General features: G+C 33.4%; 1 protein-coding gene and 1 pseudogene across 2 annotated transcripts in view; both read left to right on the top strand.

The window, feature by feature from the left end:
- Window positions 1-18,608, top strand: part of LOC128158441 (protein O-linked-mannose beta-1,2-N-acetylglucosaminyltransferase 1-like) — an 83,976-nt gene that overhangs the window by 24,790 nt on the left and 40,578 nt on the right. The window lies entirely within an intron of this gene.
- On the top strand, window positions 3,336-6,662 carry LOC128158447 (uncharacterized; annotated as a pseudogene).

An 18,608-nucleotide genomic window follows, 5' to 3' on the forward strand; every position in this document is an offset into this window, starting at 1 on the left:
CCCAACTCTAAAGGCTTTAGTCCCCATAAATCAGAAATCCGTTTAATTAGCAGTCATTATTAAGATATGCATTTTTATAGAGTTTATTTTTTTAAAGATTTTTTTTCTTCAAAATACAACCAACAATAGGTATTTTGACATGATTTTAATTTACTTACGTTTATATTTATCAGCTAAGATGACAATACTATATTCTTGTGAAGATGATACCCCTACAAGGAAATCCTATCTGATTTGTTAAAGATGTACTTTTATCTCTGTTGAATAACCAAAGGAGTTTAACATTTGGATGGTCATGTGTTAATTCATTGTATCCTGTACACTTAAATGTTACAGAGAGAGAAAGGGAGAGAGAGAGTTTTAGAGAGAGAGAGAGAGAGAGAGAGAGAGAGAGAGGAGAGAGAGAGGAGAGAGAGAGTTTTCGATGTATGGCAATTAAAAGTGATTTATTTAGTTCATTTCTTATACAGTGGTATTGAAAGTTTTTATTTTTTTTTAAAGAATTTTTTTAAGAATAGGAAAAAATGGATAAATCTATGGAATTTGAAGTTTCCGTAATCTGCAATATTTCTTCTGTTAACAGTTTCTAATTCTCTTGTTATATATATATATATATATATATATGACATTTCTTCTACTTCTTTTTGAGAGAAGAAATGAAATGTTTTATTAAGTTTTTGATCCACTTGCTGTTCTACTAGCTGCTCTTCAACATTAACATGTGATAGTTACACAAACATTCCATGAACAAACTTTCTCTTATTTACATCATTTACATCATTCTTTTCAGTTTTGTGCACATGTACATGTATATGAAATATGTTTAATGAACAGTTACGTGTACAATTGACACTATCATTAACTCTTTGATGTAATTATTTTTATGTGTAAAACTAATTTCCGATGTTGATAAAAATAAAATTGAACAGTTAAAAAGAGTTTTTTTTCTTTTGTGCATGTACATGTATACTGGTAATAATCAGATTTATTCAAAATCATCTTCAGATTTTTTTTTTTATCAAATTTTCATCAAATCACATTACACATTCTCTCTGAGGAAATTTTTTCCCTATCGTGTATTCTTACAATTTAGGTGTAACCGGTAACCTCCTTAATAGTTCCCAGTGTGGCCTTAAAATGACCCCTATAATTTTTCTGAAATGATAATAAAAGAGAACTTAAGTAAGTCTGCTTTACTTTTTAATACGTTTTGGTAAAAGGCAAGAAGCGAGTAAGTTAAAATTAACAAAATGACGTCACCCTTGTGAACAAAAATACCTCCGCCCCTGGATCATTACTCTTTTCGAACTCCCAGACCTCAAGAATTAATTGTTCATATTCATTATAATAATTTATATGTGCTTGCTCTTGCAGTTATTCTAGAATTACCAGCTGAATGCCCCTAATTTTTGTTCAACATATTTTGAGGGTTTAAAGGGACATTGTCACGATTTTTGGTCAAATTCTATTTTTCTGTTTTTATTATTTACAATGCTTTAAAAATGCATTTCTAATGATCAAATAAAATTTGAGAGTCGTTCGTAGAGTTACAAGCAAGATACAGGGCTCACAATTCTTTGTCATGTAAAAAAGGCTCGTGCCCTGTTTTTGTTTACCAGTAAAAAATCTTTTTATCAATTTTAGGCGTAGATAAACACTTCCTAACGTTTAACACATTCGTTTTAAATTCAAATCTGAAGTTTTTACTTCAACGTTCAAAATGTAAATAAACGCTTTGTTTACATAGCGAAGAATGCTCTGAAACTCGTTTTTAACTCAACTAATGACACTCAAATTCCGGTTGCCTATTAAAACTGCCATTCTGAAGCATTGTAAATATTAAAATCGGAAAATTAATTTTTGACCAAAATCGTGACCATGTCCCTTTAATTCTTTTAAAATAAAACCTTCTAACACTTGGTCATGGTTTGAAAAAAATATACCCTATACAAGTAAAAATGTATATTATTAAAGTTTTAGATAAACGAAATCACTGCCTACTCGTTTTATTTGGATTATAAAAGAAAAAGCAAACAAAATATCATTTGTTTTCATATTTCTTATCCTTCCCCTTGAAAAGGATATTTGTCTTCCATGAGAATCAGACACCCAAAAATGCTCCATGCCAAGTAATTGACTGAAATTGGTTCTGTGGTTAACAAGGAAAAGATGGCAAGTCCTCAAGGACAGGAAAAGGTCATGAATTAGAACAGATTCTGCTGTTACGCACTGATAATTAAGCATGAAAATGCTGTATCCGTAGCTGATATTAAGCCGACACATATATGTTATGCATCTAGATTCTTTGCATTTGGTGCTATTCTGGATTGCAAAAGACAGAGTAAGGTGTCCAAACCACATTATGCCTAGGACCTGTCAGGCATGATAAAGAATTCTCGAGTTGAGACCCAGTTTTTGAAATCCCATTGAATGGCTGTTACATTTAAATTAACCTAGCATAACAAGTATGGGCAAATTTAAAATGCTAGTAGGAAAACAAAAGATGAATAGACTGTTTTAAAAAAACGAGGTTAAAGGGAAGAAGAAACTTTAGGGTAGGTTGAAATCTCCTTTCACTTTAATATTGAATTATTGAAACGGTATACCATTATAAAATAAAAATGGACAAGAGAAAAATGCATGTTGTTCATACATATGTGCATGTAGATGTATCTTAGTGAACAAGAAATATACAATCAGTTTCTATTCTTGCACTTTCTGAAGGCCTTGTAACCACTAACCACTCTAATAATTCACGAAATTCCCACACGAATTCATGTGATGATGTAGACGGTGGTCTTGGAACACTTCATAATTATCTCATCAGAAAAAAATGGATTCGCGCCGCGCATAGCATCCCTCAACCAAATCTATTTTGCATTTCAAGTGGTTCAGAATTATTCTACACTCTAACATTTAGTATCATGAGTATTTTTCCATTTTTACTTAAATATGTACACGAATAAAAAATATATTCTTCTTATATATAATTACATGTATCAATATTTACAATTTACCGGACCTTATTTAATGGATACTTACTTACTTACCCCCCTCCCCCCTTCGACATTTCTGTTAAATTTCTGTATTAAGAACAAAACTTTAATTTATTTTATAAGCATTACATTTGTTACTTGCATGATCTACACACTGTTTACAAATAACATTTTGCTTTAGTTTTACGGATTTCTTTTATCTTACAATGTATATATAATGCCCATCTATAAAAAAAAAGAAAAAAAAAAAAGAACTCCTTATCTTCCATGCAAATAGTTTGTTTTGTTTATTCAAGGTACATGTAGGTAGCCAGGAGATTTAAACCCTTATCTCTACAACATGGAAGTTAGATACAAAAGTCTCGTATTCTCTCAGGTGTCATTGACGCCATACTGAAGGAAATACTTTTAAGGTCACATTGATGGTAAGTAAGAATAATTGTATCTGATGATGAAAATATTTCCTAAGTGTGATATTGATTTAGTTCAATATCATTGATATGGATTAAGTCAAGATTATTTGGTCGATCAACGTTGGGTAATTCTATATTGAAGTTAATTCTTATTACTAAACCGAAAGTAGTGGCCATTTTGAACAAAATGACTTGCGTTTTGAACTTCTCTACCATACATTAACTAATGTTTTTGTTTACATATAAATTGTACGTGTTCTTATATAATTGTATATTGTAAACCAATGGCGGATTCAGAGGGTGGCACACCTGGCGCGCGCCCCTTCTATAAAATTAGCAAAACAAAGTTATACTCCTTCGATGCCTTCCGAGTCTTAATTATGAACTTTTTGGGAACTCATGGGATTTCTCTACATTAAATTGATTTCAACGTGTTGTATAAAATTAAAAAAACCGTGTGTAACGTACATAGAAAGTCCATTTCCTATTTTAATTAACCTCTCCTTGGGTTCAAATGTGACCAGTCATTCGATTTTAGGTAGTTAAACTAGGTACATGTAGTGTCTACTCTAAACCGACTCTTCCATGTTTATTATACATCGTTCCATTGAACTTAAACTTTTTTAAACTGATTAATTTATTGCCATTCGTAAGGAAAAAGAAATGTTTCTTATATTTCTGCATGGCATGGGGGTTTGATGTGGTTTTGTAGGTCTTATATTTACAAATGTTTACAAATTTAAAATTATCATCTGGACCCCCACCAGGTCTGCCCAGACCCCTTGCCTAAAACTGGCGCCCCGTCTAAATTCAAACCCTGTTGAACCAAATGATCTGGTTAACAAACGAGAATCGCGCTGCATGTTTCATTTTGATCAAAAGTCTAAAACTGATTAGTAAGGAAGGCTACCATGCTCGGATCTGAATAGAGGAGAGGTGGGTCCCTAGTAACTTAAAGGTGATTACATTCACATTGTAAAATTATCCCCCCCCCAACCGGCAAACCCCTTTGATACCCCCCCCCCCCTTGGCAAAAAAAATGTCTGGATCCGCGCATGACTGTTCCTTAATGTAATTATTATTATTAGATTATTAGAGATGCCTAGATAGAAATTGGTATAGAAATCCAAAAAGTTGATAATAATATGGAATGGACAAAATCAAATACCTCTATCTAATAAACTATTCTAGATGTCAAAATGCTTATACATACATGAATGTGTGCGTGTGTGTGGAGGAGGGGGGTTGATAGAAATGATTGACTTCATGCAATTTTTAATGGCAAAATAAATGTTACAGATTTCATTAAATTACTTGCACATTTCTCATTTCAGATGGCATTATCTGAATCCCAAATACCACCCGACGCCCAGCATTATTTGGTGTGTGGCACTGAAGACTGTGAGAGGAACTGCCAGTTTTACTGCAATGACTGTCACCAACCAATGTGTGAACAATGCAGAGATGAACATCAGAAGAATAAGAAAACCAAGAACCATGACGTAGTTCCTTATAAACAACGCAAACGACAACTACCTGTCGAGAGATGCAAGATCCACCCAACAAAAGAAATGGTTCTTCTCTGCGAGGAATGCCAAATTCCCATTTGTTACAAATGCACAGCTACAAAAGAACATCGCGGCCATGCGTTTACTGATCTAGAAATAGACTTTGATGAAAAGGTTTCCCTATGTCATGAAGAAATTTCAAAAATTAGAAATTATTTTGAGCCAACTTCTCAAGATTTGAAAAAAGAAATTGCTGGTGATGTCACAGAAATAAAGAAGATTATGGACGGCATAAGAACATCCATGAAGGCTGAAGCTGAGTCTCTGAAAAGCCTGGTAGACACAGTCACATCAGAAAATATAAAACAAGTCGACAAAATTGAACAGTCATTATTAGAAACATTAAACGACCAAAACCAAAAAATAGATGACTACATCAATTATCTAAATGATTTAATCACAACATTTTATGGTTTCCTATCTTCTTCAAAGATTGAACAAATAACACTTTTTGTCTAATCAGAAAACTTTATCATTCAACCTATACCAGAGGCATCCAAACCAGTTCCACCAGTATTTACTGCTGGTAATTTCAGCAAGGACGATGCCACCAAACTACTCGGTAGAATAACTGTTCAAAACACTAGACCAGAGAACAGAAAAATAAAACCCATGGAGACTGCCTCCACACAATTGAAACCTACAGGGAAACAAAGAAAACAAGGGAGACAGAAATCTGGCGTGAAACAAACACTGTCTCTGTCTTCCTCTGTCACCAAGGTCAGGGAGTACACAGTACCAGGTGTTGGGTGTGTATGTCATATATCACTGGGTAAATCATGCAGACTCTGGGTCAGTAATAATACTGGTAACCTTGTCCAAACAGATCTACAGGGGAATCAGCTACAGAAGATAGAAAACGGTGGTGAAGATGAAGGCTACCACACAGTCACACAGGACGGGGATCTGATCTATACAGACAGAGACAACAACGTCATCAAAAGAATAATATCGGATAATACAATCACTGAATTCATTAAAACAGGAGACTGGGAACCACTCAGTATACACTCCTCCCACATCAACGGGGACATACTGGTGGGGATGAGGAAGGATGAAGAGGCTAAAGTCACAAGGTACAACAAGACAGGGACAGAAATACAGAACATACAGAGAGACATCAAAGGACAGGCATTGTATAGTCTACTATTCTACATCACAGAAAACATCAATGGTGATGTCTGTGTATCAGACCTTGGCAATGGAGTAACGGTTGTGGATAAATCAGGACAACACAGGTTCTCTTATAAAGGTCAGGAGTCAGAGTTTGAACCCTTTGGAATATGTACTGATTTACTCGGTCACATCATGGTGTGTGATACTTACAGTGACACAGTTCATCTTCTGGATCAGAACGGTCAGTTCCTGTCTCTACTACTCACAGAACAACAAGGGATAAAGCTTCCCTGTAGTGTGTGTGTGGATGATGAGGACAATCTCTGGGTGGGACAATGGGGCACCAACACAGTGACAGTGTACAAGTATCTACAGTGAACATTATACATGTATGTCCATACAGTAATTGTCCACTGTGTGTATGTTGTAAGAAAATGTAACAACAACACTGTGATAGTGTACAAGTACTGGTATACACAGTATTCACTGGAATACATATAAATCATTCATGTAAACTAAACCTGTATATGTTTATTTTAATACCGGTATTTATCGATGAGTATTTTCCATTGCTGACGAATTGACAATAATTGAATAAATATGTAACTATGTATTAACAATATCAAATTGTTTTGAGTTAAAAGTTAAAAGTTGAGTTAGAAACTGCTAGTTTGAATCTTGTCTATTATAGCTAGCAAAAAGACTTAATTTACAAACGGCCAATGTGTCTAGTATGGTCGACGGAATATGATATTAAAAAACCCAGATGCATTAAGTAAAACGTTGTCCTAAATATGAAAATAAAAGAATAACTTATCGTTTTTAAGCATCACATATGAGATGAATACGATCGGAGAGAGAGAGAGAGAGAGAGAGAGAGAGAGGAGAGAGAGGAGAGAGAGGGAGCCAGGCAGACTTGTTCTGTAAGCAATAGAATTGCATGTAGCTACGTATACCTTGTATGATTATATGATTAAGTAATACTTAGTTCTCTGATTGGCTGATATCGTACAACCTCGAAAAAATGAAACGTTACATTCACATTCGCGTGACCTAGGAAGTAACTTCGAAAAAATACTAATATTATTATCACAAAAACAACGCAATTGTTATTCTTGAAAAATAACAGTATGACTCAGTGCGTTGCGGCAACCGAAATCAAAACGTTAACATTATACTTGCAAGTTGAAAACCAAAACTTATTGAATCATTTTCGTAAAACATACAAAATAATGTTATATATCACTTTTTCTGCGGTAACAAACGCTTGTCAAAATTTGGTCAGATATACCTGCTCCTTGATGTCCGAGATGTGTTAATGATAGGACAGTGCAGCATTAGAGTGCTACTATCTTTCGCTGAATTATTTCACAGTGTGATACGCCAACATTAGACATATCAAAATGCTGATAAACCACAAAGAAACTTCCCTCATCCAAATGCAAACTATCTTATCTTCTTACTGAAGTGTAGACTAGAAAACAATTACTTTGAATTCAATGGAAAATACTAAAAACAAATTATATAGACTGTAGCATGGTGGGATACCATCACGTGAAATGTCAGATACAGGAATGTATCAAATCACAAATCATATTATGTCTTAAATCAAATTCGCAAAGTTCTCTATCACGGAAGATTCAGAGATGACGGCTTAGTAGCCTTTAACGGCACACAAAAATGAAGTTTTTGATACCGGCAATTCCTGTTACGGACATTTAAAATTCATCGATGAAAAAACAATTTTCTTGATAGCAAAAATACTTAGGCTTGAGATTCTAAAATAATGAAGTCCTTGATATCCAATCATATGTTAATCTCACAAACAATTTTCTATGGTGTTCCGATGGGGCCACTTCGACCTTCGCACTTCCGCCTTTAAGTCAAAGATGCGAGAGTGCGAAGTTGCGAAGGCGAAAGTGCGACATCGAAGGAGCGAATGTGCGAAGATGCGACGACAAAGCGCGAAGATGGTGTGGCGAAAGTGCGAAGGTGCGAAGGCGAAGGAGCGATACTACTATCACCCTTCGCCTTCGCACTATCGCCTTCGCAACTTCACACTTTCGCCTTCGCCTTTTTTTGATAGCATTCAGAAAGTATCGGTCGATTACATAGAATTTGATGCAGGCACCGTACTTGCCAAGGTTTTCCGATTAAGCCATGATATAATTGGTACGCATGCGCTAGGCCATTGTGCTTAATATGAATGTTTAGAAATATTTCAATGTGTATGTGTGACATTATATATTTACCAGTGCTGGCTATGCATAATAATTATATACTCCACATAAAATGTAATGTCCACCATAATGTATACATATGCACTTCCAGACTCCTGTCACTTACCAGCTGTCTTTTACCGTGGATCAAACACAATAACATTCTAATTTCATTATGCAACACTCCTTGCTCATGTACAGATCTAGAGGGGGAGAGGGGGTCCACCCCCCGGAAAAATCAATATTAATAACTTCACACATGCAGTAAAGGGGGAAAGAAGGTCCAGATCCCCCATAAAAATTATCTTTATTTATTATATCAAATTGAATCTCCAAAGCATTCTCGGACCCCCCCCCCCCCCCCCCCGATCCATCGACCCCCCCCCTCCCCCTCTAGAGAAAGTTATGGATCTGCGCAGGATGTTGAAAATAAATTCTAAAAAGTTCATCGTCTGCCTCAGATGTCCTATTATACAGCTAAAACTGTATTGTATTCAAACGATGCCTCAGATGTCCTTTTATACAGCTAAAATTGTCTTTAAACGATAGAGAGCTCTACAATTATAAAAAGGCGAAGGCGAAAGCGTGAAGATGCGAAGGCGAGAGTGCGAAGTTGCGATGGCAAAGGAACGATAGTAGTATCGCTTCTTCGCCTTCGCAACTTCTCAATTTCGCCTTTGCATCTCTGCGCTTCGCCGTCCCATGTACGCACTTTTGCTCCTTCGCCTTCGTACCTTCGCCTTCGCAACTTCGCACTCTCACACTTCGACCTATAAAGGCGAAAATCCGAAGGTCGAAGTGGCCCTATCGGAACACCATAATGTTAAGTATTTACACAGAGAAAATGGTGAATACATTAGACATGCAGGAAATACAAGAGATCCATCTATCTTGAAATCAACAATTTAAGTAATATTTAAAGGACTGGTCTTGTGTTTTTTTTTAAATCGAGATTTTGTTTTAAAAGCATGTCTATAAAGGAGAGTATAAAACCCCAAGTTCGGCGATATTCATATTGTAGTCCCGATACGACCAAAGAGAGGTTACTCTGATAAGGAAGTAGACCCAGTTATGAATGGAAAACGCAAAACAATAGAAAATACGTTATCTATACTACTATATTAAAATAATAGAATCGAATTTTTGGGCTTTAATACCAAGAAATCGGAAGAGTACTGTCTTTTGTTTTATATATTTTTAACATTATTGGTTCTTGGAGATTACCAATTTGTTTTTGTTTTTTCTCAATCAGCCTCACTAATTGATAATCAATGAAAATTCCTTTAAAAAATCGGGAAATCGTCTGAATTTTTCGGATGTTACAATCTTTCGCATGCGCATTACATTCACGCTAAATCACGGGATGCTCTTTAGTTTATGTTTCAACAATATCACTTTTGCATGGATAAATCAAAAACGATGATACAAATACGTATAAATTTACATTAGAAATTTGCTATATTTTCTGTTCATGAAAAATACAGGAGATAACTCTAACTGTTAATCGTAAAGTGCGTTTGATATGAACAATTCCGAGAGATTTGAATGTCAACATGGTGTGCAAATTTGACGTATCAATTTCGTAAATGCCCGACATAATATGCAATATCAACACGTGCACGCACGGGTCAAAGTTTAGTAGTCTTAAAAAGCAAACGACGTCAACCAAGTATTACGATTACTTAAACAGCCCGAATATAAAGTGTTTTAAAGAAAACCTTCATTCTCAAGTTATGCAACAGTTTGGAAACAAACACAATTTGCAATGAGATATTCATCAACGAACCAGTAATTTGCCCCAGTATATACAAAAATCATGAGCAAAATGATACTTTAATCATGCTTATAAAATCTTTAGCTTAAGACTTATAACTAAGATGGGGGGGGGGGGGGGGGCTTGATACATGTAATGGTTGCCCTTAAGAACAAAACAAAATCACATTTCCCTTTAATTAAGAAACCGCCGAAACACTCTGCTTTCGCAATAACATTTTTCTTCTTCATAACTTAAAATAATAAATGAAAAAAGAATAATAAATGGGTAAATTTTTTCAAGTGAATTCATCATGTTAGTTGATTAATCATGAAATTGTGTAGCATTTTGAAATAAATGCAAAATAATATATTACGTCGATCATTAAGATATCAAAATAGATAAAGCAATTTGTCTAAAGTGTTGCGTCCTATAAACTTTACGCAAGGGTAACAGATGTCCCTGTTTGAATTTCTATATTGTTTAGCGAGTATATACATGTACAACCTAAAGCCCTGAATCAGACTGTCTGTATTTAACAATATATTTCTAAAAGCACAAAATTAACAATAACCTCTCCTCACCACACGCATCTAATTACAACAAAAACAAAACAAGAAAACAAATAATTGGTAAACAATGATAATGAAAAAAACGATGCTCAAGTTTAATAGTTTCCCTTCTTTCTAGAAAGCAAAAAAAAAAGGAAACGTTAAGCCATTTTTGGTTGTGCTATATCATGTTTTATTGTAACTGTACAAACTCAATGTCTGGCTATGGTTCCATGGAAGGCCCTCGGCTGAAGCCGGTCATCGAATATCATACAACGTCTGTCCAAGTTCAAAGATCACGTGTACCCATACTACAGTGAAAGAACCAATGACATCTAGGGGAGAAGAAGGGAGTATGAATTTCACAGACATGTCTTGTTTGATTAAGGATCTTCTCAATACTTTGATTTATCAAATCGGTTCTACTGGGATTGATATAATGTCCATCATGATTACATTATCTACTAGAAGTTTCACGTAAAGTTCATTTTTTTTACTTTCATGAATTACTTGGTTAAAAAAAATTACCAACCTCAGCCTTATTAATTAACGACATTAAGTGTCAGGTAACAACCTGAAACAGGATTATTTGGCTTATATCATGTTATGTTGTAAGCTCTTAATTTACCGGAAATTCCTTACTGACTTTCGGGTATTTTAGGTTAATTTTTGTTGCTGTTAAAAGAAAGTGAGCGCACAAGATTGTAAGTTTGCAGGAATCCTCGACACGAATCAATTGGGATTTAAATGTCTATAACCACGAAAGGCTATGTACAGGTTTCAACAAAAATATATTATGTTGAGAGTCGAAGTACATGGCTATTCCGGTTATTAAAAAACTCACAAAGCTTTCAAAAAATGGCAATGAGAGGTAAACCGATAACTAGTTGGAAATGTTAATGAAAACATTATTTAATGAAGTTATATTGTGTTATCCTAAAACACTAGTAATAAGAAAAGAATTTTTTTATAGTGTTCATACAGCAGATCTAGAAATCAATAAAAACAAATAAAAATATACCGGTATATTAAAATTCAACATTATGTTATAATAACATACATTTAAAACAAAAAAGTTTAATTTTTTTTAAAAGACCACCAGTTGGATTTGAACCCAAAACACTGAATGTATGTATTCACTAAATCCAGGACGAAACCACTGAGCCACGGAGACTTGTCAATATATGCTCTCTAAAGTACTGTTTGAAACACCACTGTCATATCAATGGACTTTGTTTTTTATCCTTCAAAAAATAATTTGAAAAGTACATAATTAGTCATCTCTGGGTCATCTCTCCATCTTTTTTTAAAATGCGACATTTTCAATGTTGAAATATGTTACCTTTACACGTTTCAAATTTGTGGAGAGAAGACCCAGAGACAACAAAATCATTTAAAAACAGTTGTAAATAAGTAGGATTTTGCATGAATTGCATCGTGTTGCTATATTTAGACCCATATTATAATAAAACCTTTTGCATTTCAAATATTTTTCCACTCATTCCACATCCAACAGAAACCAAATAACGGTTAAAATTCGAAAATATTCAAAATTAATTGATGAAATTTTCACTCTCCTTGTGCGCCCAGATTCCTGCCGAATCTACATCTTAAGCGCCCACATACTCCTGAATAAACATAATTTTCTTGATGCCAAACATTTTTAAAAGGTGATTAGAGCTTCCTTAAGGGCATGAAATGGTCGTTAATGTGTGATTTCAATACTTTGTGTAATTTTTGTTCATCACTGGCGAATCAGAATATTTTGTTTCAAAAATCTTAATAACCAAGCAACGTTAAATATCACAAGCAACACATATCTATTACCGGTATTTGTCAAATACATGTTTATATATATCCATGTTAATCCGTTGAGTTGTTGATTTTAAAATGCAATTTGTTAGTCTTTGATTTTGTGGAAGAGATGGTCCATATATACTTTTAACACTGCTAGAAACATTTTCTTAAGTACAAATGCATTTATCTGATTTAAGGGAAACTAAAGTAGTATTTCAAACTCCATTACTTTCATTTTACACGGCATCAACATTAGTTTCAATTTAATATAATAAAGGAATTGTAACTCTCCTCAAATTAAAATATATCTGATACATGAATAACCATTTAACTTTGAAAAAAATATGATACAGTTTACATTTTGTTAAAATATATGAGAAAGTTAAGTGAATTGATTGATTTATATCAGATGTAAATACTACGCAGTTAACATTGATGTGAGATACGTGTATTATCCCAGAATTAACTTTTATTATTTAACATACTGTATGTGTTGTTTTTTTAAATCACGAGGAGTTAAAACAAGTGATCTCAAAATCTGATCTATAGTTTATTTGTTATACAATTAACATTAATTTATTTAAAGCTGCTTGGTCCGATTTCATATCAATTTTTATGCACGCTTTTAAACGATGGCTATGCTTAGTATATGTATAATAAAAGACATTGCAGTAGTTTTACCCGTCAATTATGCCAAATTTCAATGAAGAAAAATACGTACAAAATTTGCTAACAAAACAAACGACATTAAAAGGTACCTCGTTATTTCGCCTCATGTTGAATTTCACCCCTGACGACGAGACGGGTATAGTTGTATTACGAATTTGAAATCGCCTTAAATAAAGGTCGAAATGATCAGACAAATTACAAATAAACATGTGTACATTTTGTTCGCTAACATTTCTAAAGTCTTCTTTCTTTACAATCGATGCATAGCATGCGGGTTGAATAACCCCAATCATTCGGGGGACGAAACCAAGGGGTTTCCTTTCTAAACATTCCCGTGATGCATTTTGGTTTGTTTTTTCGTTTGCCCAAAGAGAAATTATTTTTATTTACTTTGAATATTTCTAACTTTGAAAGGAGACTGATTCTGCTGGTGTAAATAGGAGAAAGTCCATAACTTTTTAAAATAAATGATTTGTATGAAAAAAAAATTGATACTGTAATTACAAGAAAATCGGACCAAGCAGCTTTAATTATGTTGTACATGTAATAATTAATTGAAGTTTTTTTTTTGTTCTTTTCTAAAGCATGCATATAAATGATTTCTAGCAATAAATCTCAAAGTCAAAAATAAACTGCTGACTATAGGAGACCAATTAATATTTATCGAAAGTTATGCACTTCTGCATCTAGGCAATTCTAATATAGACAACAGTATTAAAAACTGCCATATATTTAAATTTAAAATTTATTCAGACACAAAAAATGTTTGTGCCATAAACAGACAACTTGCATTCACTCAATAAGTTCTCGGCTGATTGACCCATTTAAACGTGTAGTAAACGACACACACAATTCCCAAACCTACCCCCGCCCACCCCAATCCACAGTCCCTAGATATGACATATTGATAGATCCATACACATTATTACATATACTAGACTGAGTATGTATCTTATTATCAATCGTTTATGTCTTGATTCCTACAGTTAGGTTTCCTTCTTGATCGCTCTTGGTTATGGCGTACTTAGTAGTTTAAAGAACAAGTTCTGAACACTTTTTTTCTGATGAGTTTGAATAAAAAACAAAAAGAATAATTACTAATAATATATTTTATTAAATATATTGTGTGTTCAATAGAATGTCAACGCCATGAATAACACTCCCAAGAATCATGACCATTGTGACTGAATTTGTTTCAAGACTGATATTTTTGTTCATCAGGAATTGGCCAAAACACATCTTTTGGTGCAATTTTTATGTCTAATACTGATTAAGTTTATGAGATATAAGATCAGGGAAAATAACAATAACATGTAGTGTAAAGTTGGTAAAAAAAAGTTTCTCTGTCCTTTGATTCATTTATTTTCCCAAACTTTGAACTGTACGCATACATGATTAAAACCGTGTACTAGGTTCAAAGGCCGGGGTCGACCTAAATTTTCTGCCACCTGGTAGACAATTAAGACTATAAGGGCAAAAAGGCGGGGCTACCTCCATCACTGTCGGTGATGCTGATAAAAGTAAACATTGCATGTGGCTCAGTCCGCTTTGTTTATATACTGGGGAAAACCCAATCTATTAAGAGGGGCTGTATAAATTTTCATATAGAGGGATTTTGTTCAGTTTATAATTTTATTTATGTTGTTTTGTAACATATATGTGTGAAGATGATAAAATTTCAATACTGATATATGGCATCCCTGAAACAATAATGGTTTTAAGCATGAAACTTGATCCAAGTAACATTTAGCAGTTCCCCCACTTACAAAGAATAATCAGAGGTTATCTAGGGATATTTTTCATTCAACTGATTAAAATCCCAGTAGATTGTCATTACGATGTGAGAAGAAAATATGAACACTAATTAACAGCTGGTTGTTGAGAACTCAAATACAACGTTTACAAAACTTTCATTTGCTTTTACAAGCAAACATATATTCATATACCCCTTATTTACCCCATATTAATCATCCTCTGGTGGGAACTAGAGTGAAATTGGAGGGAAATGGAAGGACATCACAATAAGCAGGGAGAAATGAATATTCCAGCTTTGGAAGTACCTAAATGTCGTGGAGAAACTTTTTTTTTAGCTTTTGACACATTGAGTTGGGATTTTGATGAAGTTCCTGTTGAGAAAAACAGTAAAGGGTTTATTACAAAGTTCTTAGGACAGTGACCAACATTTTGATGACTTTGTGATAAGTCAGGTTCGGGAGACTGAAGATTGAAGAATGTCAGCATTACTCGTACATCACATGCAAAACTATGGTGGCTAGTGGAATGTGCAGATCGAGTAAAGTAGCTCCCACCATTGGAAGGACAGAAGCTTGATTTAAATTTCGACACAGGAATTTTTGGGAGATATCAAACATAAAATAGGAAGTTTTGCATATGAATTTACTCGCATTTTTGACAATTTATCTACCAAAGATGGGACATTATGCATCTTTATTGCGGACTCATGAAGATTCTTATGTGGAACTAAAAGCAATGTGATGATTTTAACTTTAGGTTTTTAATAAATTTCAATAATTATCACACCAACAGTGTTATTCATGTGATGGATTAATTTATAATCAATGCCAAGGTAAAAGATTTTTGCAGGTTCATTTCTCATGCTGTGATGAGTAATCTACAGAGCACATGGCTACAGCCACTTCCTGTGTAAACAAAACATTGGTAATCTCCGCCTCCAATGTCAATCACTAGTTTAGAATTCAAAATTTTGAGCTGCTTCAGAACTTTATAAGATGAATACTCTTTTAATAATTTTGTGTTTGTAAAAACTTTGACGTCAATTGATAGCTGCCTTGGTAGCTACTTCCACACCAAAAATTAGAATTTTTTATTCATGAATAATGCTATAATTTGAAAATATTCTTTCTGAACTGAAAGCTGCAAAGAAAATTGAATTTCCCATTCATTTTGTGATTGGCTGCTATTTATACCTGGGCCCCGGCCTTTAAAGTTAGCCAGTGCCATTTTGTTCAAAGTTCAAAGGTGGATTTCACTCAATCATTTCATATTTTGTGACCTTTGAATTAGTATGTCAAGGTAATTTCAAATTGTTAAATTCAAGGTTGATATTATACGTGGCAATATGTATTGTGATTAAAAAATCATGTTTTCCTGTTCATATTTAGAATTAATTTAAAATTATAGTTTGCACATTGTGGGTTCTGTTATGGTATAAGTTAATTAGATGCGTTATGATTATGTCAATACTTATTTTACAAATCTTTAATTTGTAGTCTTAGAATTTTAGCATGTGAATGAGGAATCATTTTGAAGTTTGTATTTAATGTACACCCAACTTTTAAGGCTTTAGTCCCATAAATCAGAAATCCGTTTGAATAGCAGTCATTATTTAGATATGCATTTTTATAGAGTTTATTATTTTTTCTAATTTTTCCTTCAAAATACAACCAAAGATAGTTATTTTGACATGATGTTTATTTACCTACGTTTATATATATCAGCTAAGATGACAATACTATATTCTTGTGAAGATGATATCCGTACAAGGAAATCCTATCTGATTTGTTGAAGATGTACTTTTATCTCTGTTATATAACCAAAGGAGTTTCACATTTTGATGGTCATGTGTTAATTCATTGTATCCTGTACACTTAAATGTTACAGAGAGAGAAAGAGAGAGAGAGAGAGAGAGAATGAGAGAGAGAGAGAGAGAGAGAGAGAGAGAGATTCCATGTATGACAATTAAAAGTGATTAGAAAGCTCATTCCTTATATAGTGATATTAAAAGGTTTTTTTGTAAAAGAATTTGTTTGAAGAATTGGAAATGATGGATAAATCTACGACATTTTAAGGTCCCGTAATCTGCAATATTTCCTCTGTTAACAGTTTCTAATTCTCTTGTTGTTTTATACCTGTACTTTAAAATGACATTTCTTCTATGAAATGAAATGTTATAATAACTTTATACTTCACTTGCTATTTTACTAGCTGCTCTTGAACATAAACTACTTAGAAATTACACTTTGTAAACGGCAAATGTAGCCAAACTGCATTTATATATTTCATAACAGAACTATGTTATATTTGATATAGTACATACGTGTATGTGATTGTTACACAAACATTCCATGAACAAACTTTCTCTTAAATATACCATCCTTTTCAGTTTTGAGATGTTATGCAGTACGTGCACATGTATGTGTATATAAAGGGTGCGTCTTTTTACCCCCAATGAAGCCCAATGATACCCCAATGATACCCCAATGATACCACAATGAACTTTATAAGGATAATAAATGTTATTCAACAGGTATACATTTTAATTGAAGTTTAACGGTAATTCAAGGTCAGACACGACCTATCACTGTTATTTTAAACTTTTTTTCTATCGCCGCAATGTGAAAATGTCAATTTCTGTAATTTTAAATGGTAAACAATGAACGGATTGTGTTCTACGTTTATACGTATAAATGATAAATGCAGAAAACTGGGAAATTAAAAGGGAGAACTCCTCAATCCCCAATTGCTTTTTAAAATTGCTCCCCAATTGCTTTTAATTCTTATATGGGACAGTAATAAAAAGTTATAGAGAAATTTGACCTTGGAACAAAATTGTAAATATCATCCATTTCATTTTGGTTTTTTAAAACCAAGCTCACTCCTCTAAATATTTAGCCAGGGCAGGGTTTTGGTTTTTTATTTTAATTTAAAGAATAGTTTTTTTTAAAAAGGACCCCCCCCCATGATATTAATGTGTAAACGGTGTTTTTCCACACACTTGCGCGGAATATCTTTTAACTACATATATGCACATATTTAGTATCTTTGTGGTATTTCAAAGTTCATTAGGGTATCATTGGGGTTCATTGGGGTTCATTGGGATATCAATTGGTATCATTAGGGTATCATTAGGTATATTTGGGTATCATTGAGGTTCATTTGGGTATCATTGGGGTAAAAAGAGGCACTGGTATATAAAATATGTTTAATAAACTGTTAAGTATGTACATGTTTATAAAATATGTTTAATGAACAGTTAAGTGTACCATTGACACTATCATTAACTCTTTAATGTCTAGTTAATGTAATTATTTTTATGTGTAAAACTTATTTCCGATGTTGATAAAAATAAAATTGAATAGTTAAAAAAGTTCTTTTACATTGTGCATGTACACTAATAATTATCAGATTCAAAATCATCCTTGGATTTTTTTTATCTAATTTTTATCAATTAAATCTCATTATTCATTCTTTCCTTGTTTTTTGTATCATGTATTACTTCAAACTAAAATTAATCTTTCCCCTCCTTAACACTTTCCAGTGTGGCCTTAAAATGACCCCTATAAAAAAATCTCCGAAATAATACTTAAAGAGAACTTAAGTAATTCTCCTTTACTTTTTAATACATTTTTGTAAAGACAATGAGCAAGTAAGATAAAAAAAAATTAACTAAACGACGTCACCCTTGTGAACAAAAGTACCTCCACCCCTGGATCATTACTCTTTACGATCTCCCACAACTCAAGGAGTAATTGCTCTTGATATACA

This window comes from Crassostrea angulata, chromosome 8 (genome assembly GCF_025612915.1).
Source record: "Crassostrea angulata isolate pt1a10 chromosome 8, ASM2561291v2, whole genome shotgun sequence".
NCBI lineage: Eukaryota > Metazoa > Mollusca > Bivalvia > Ostreida > Ostreidae > Magallana > Magallana angulata.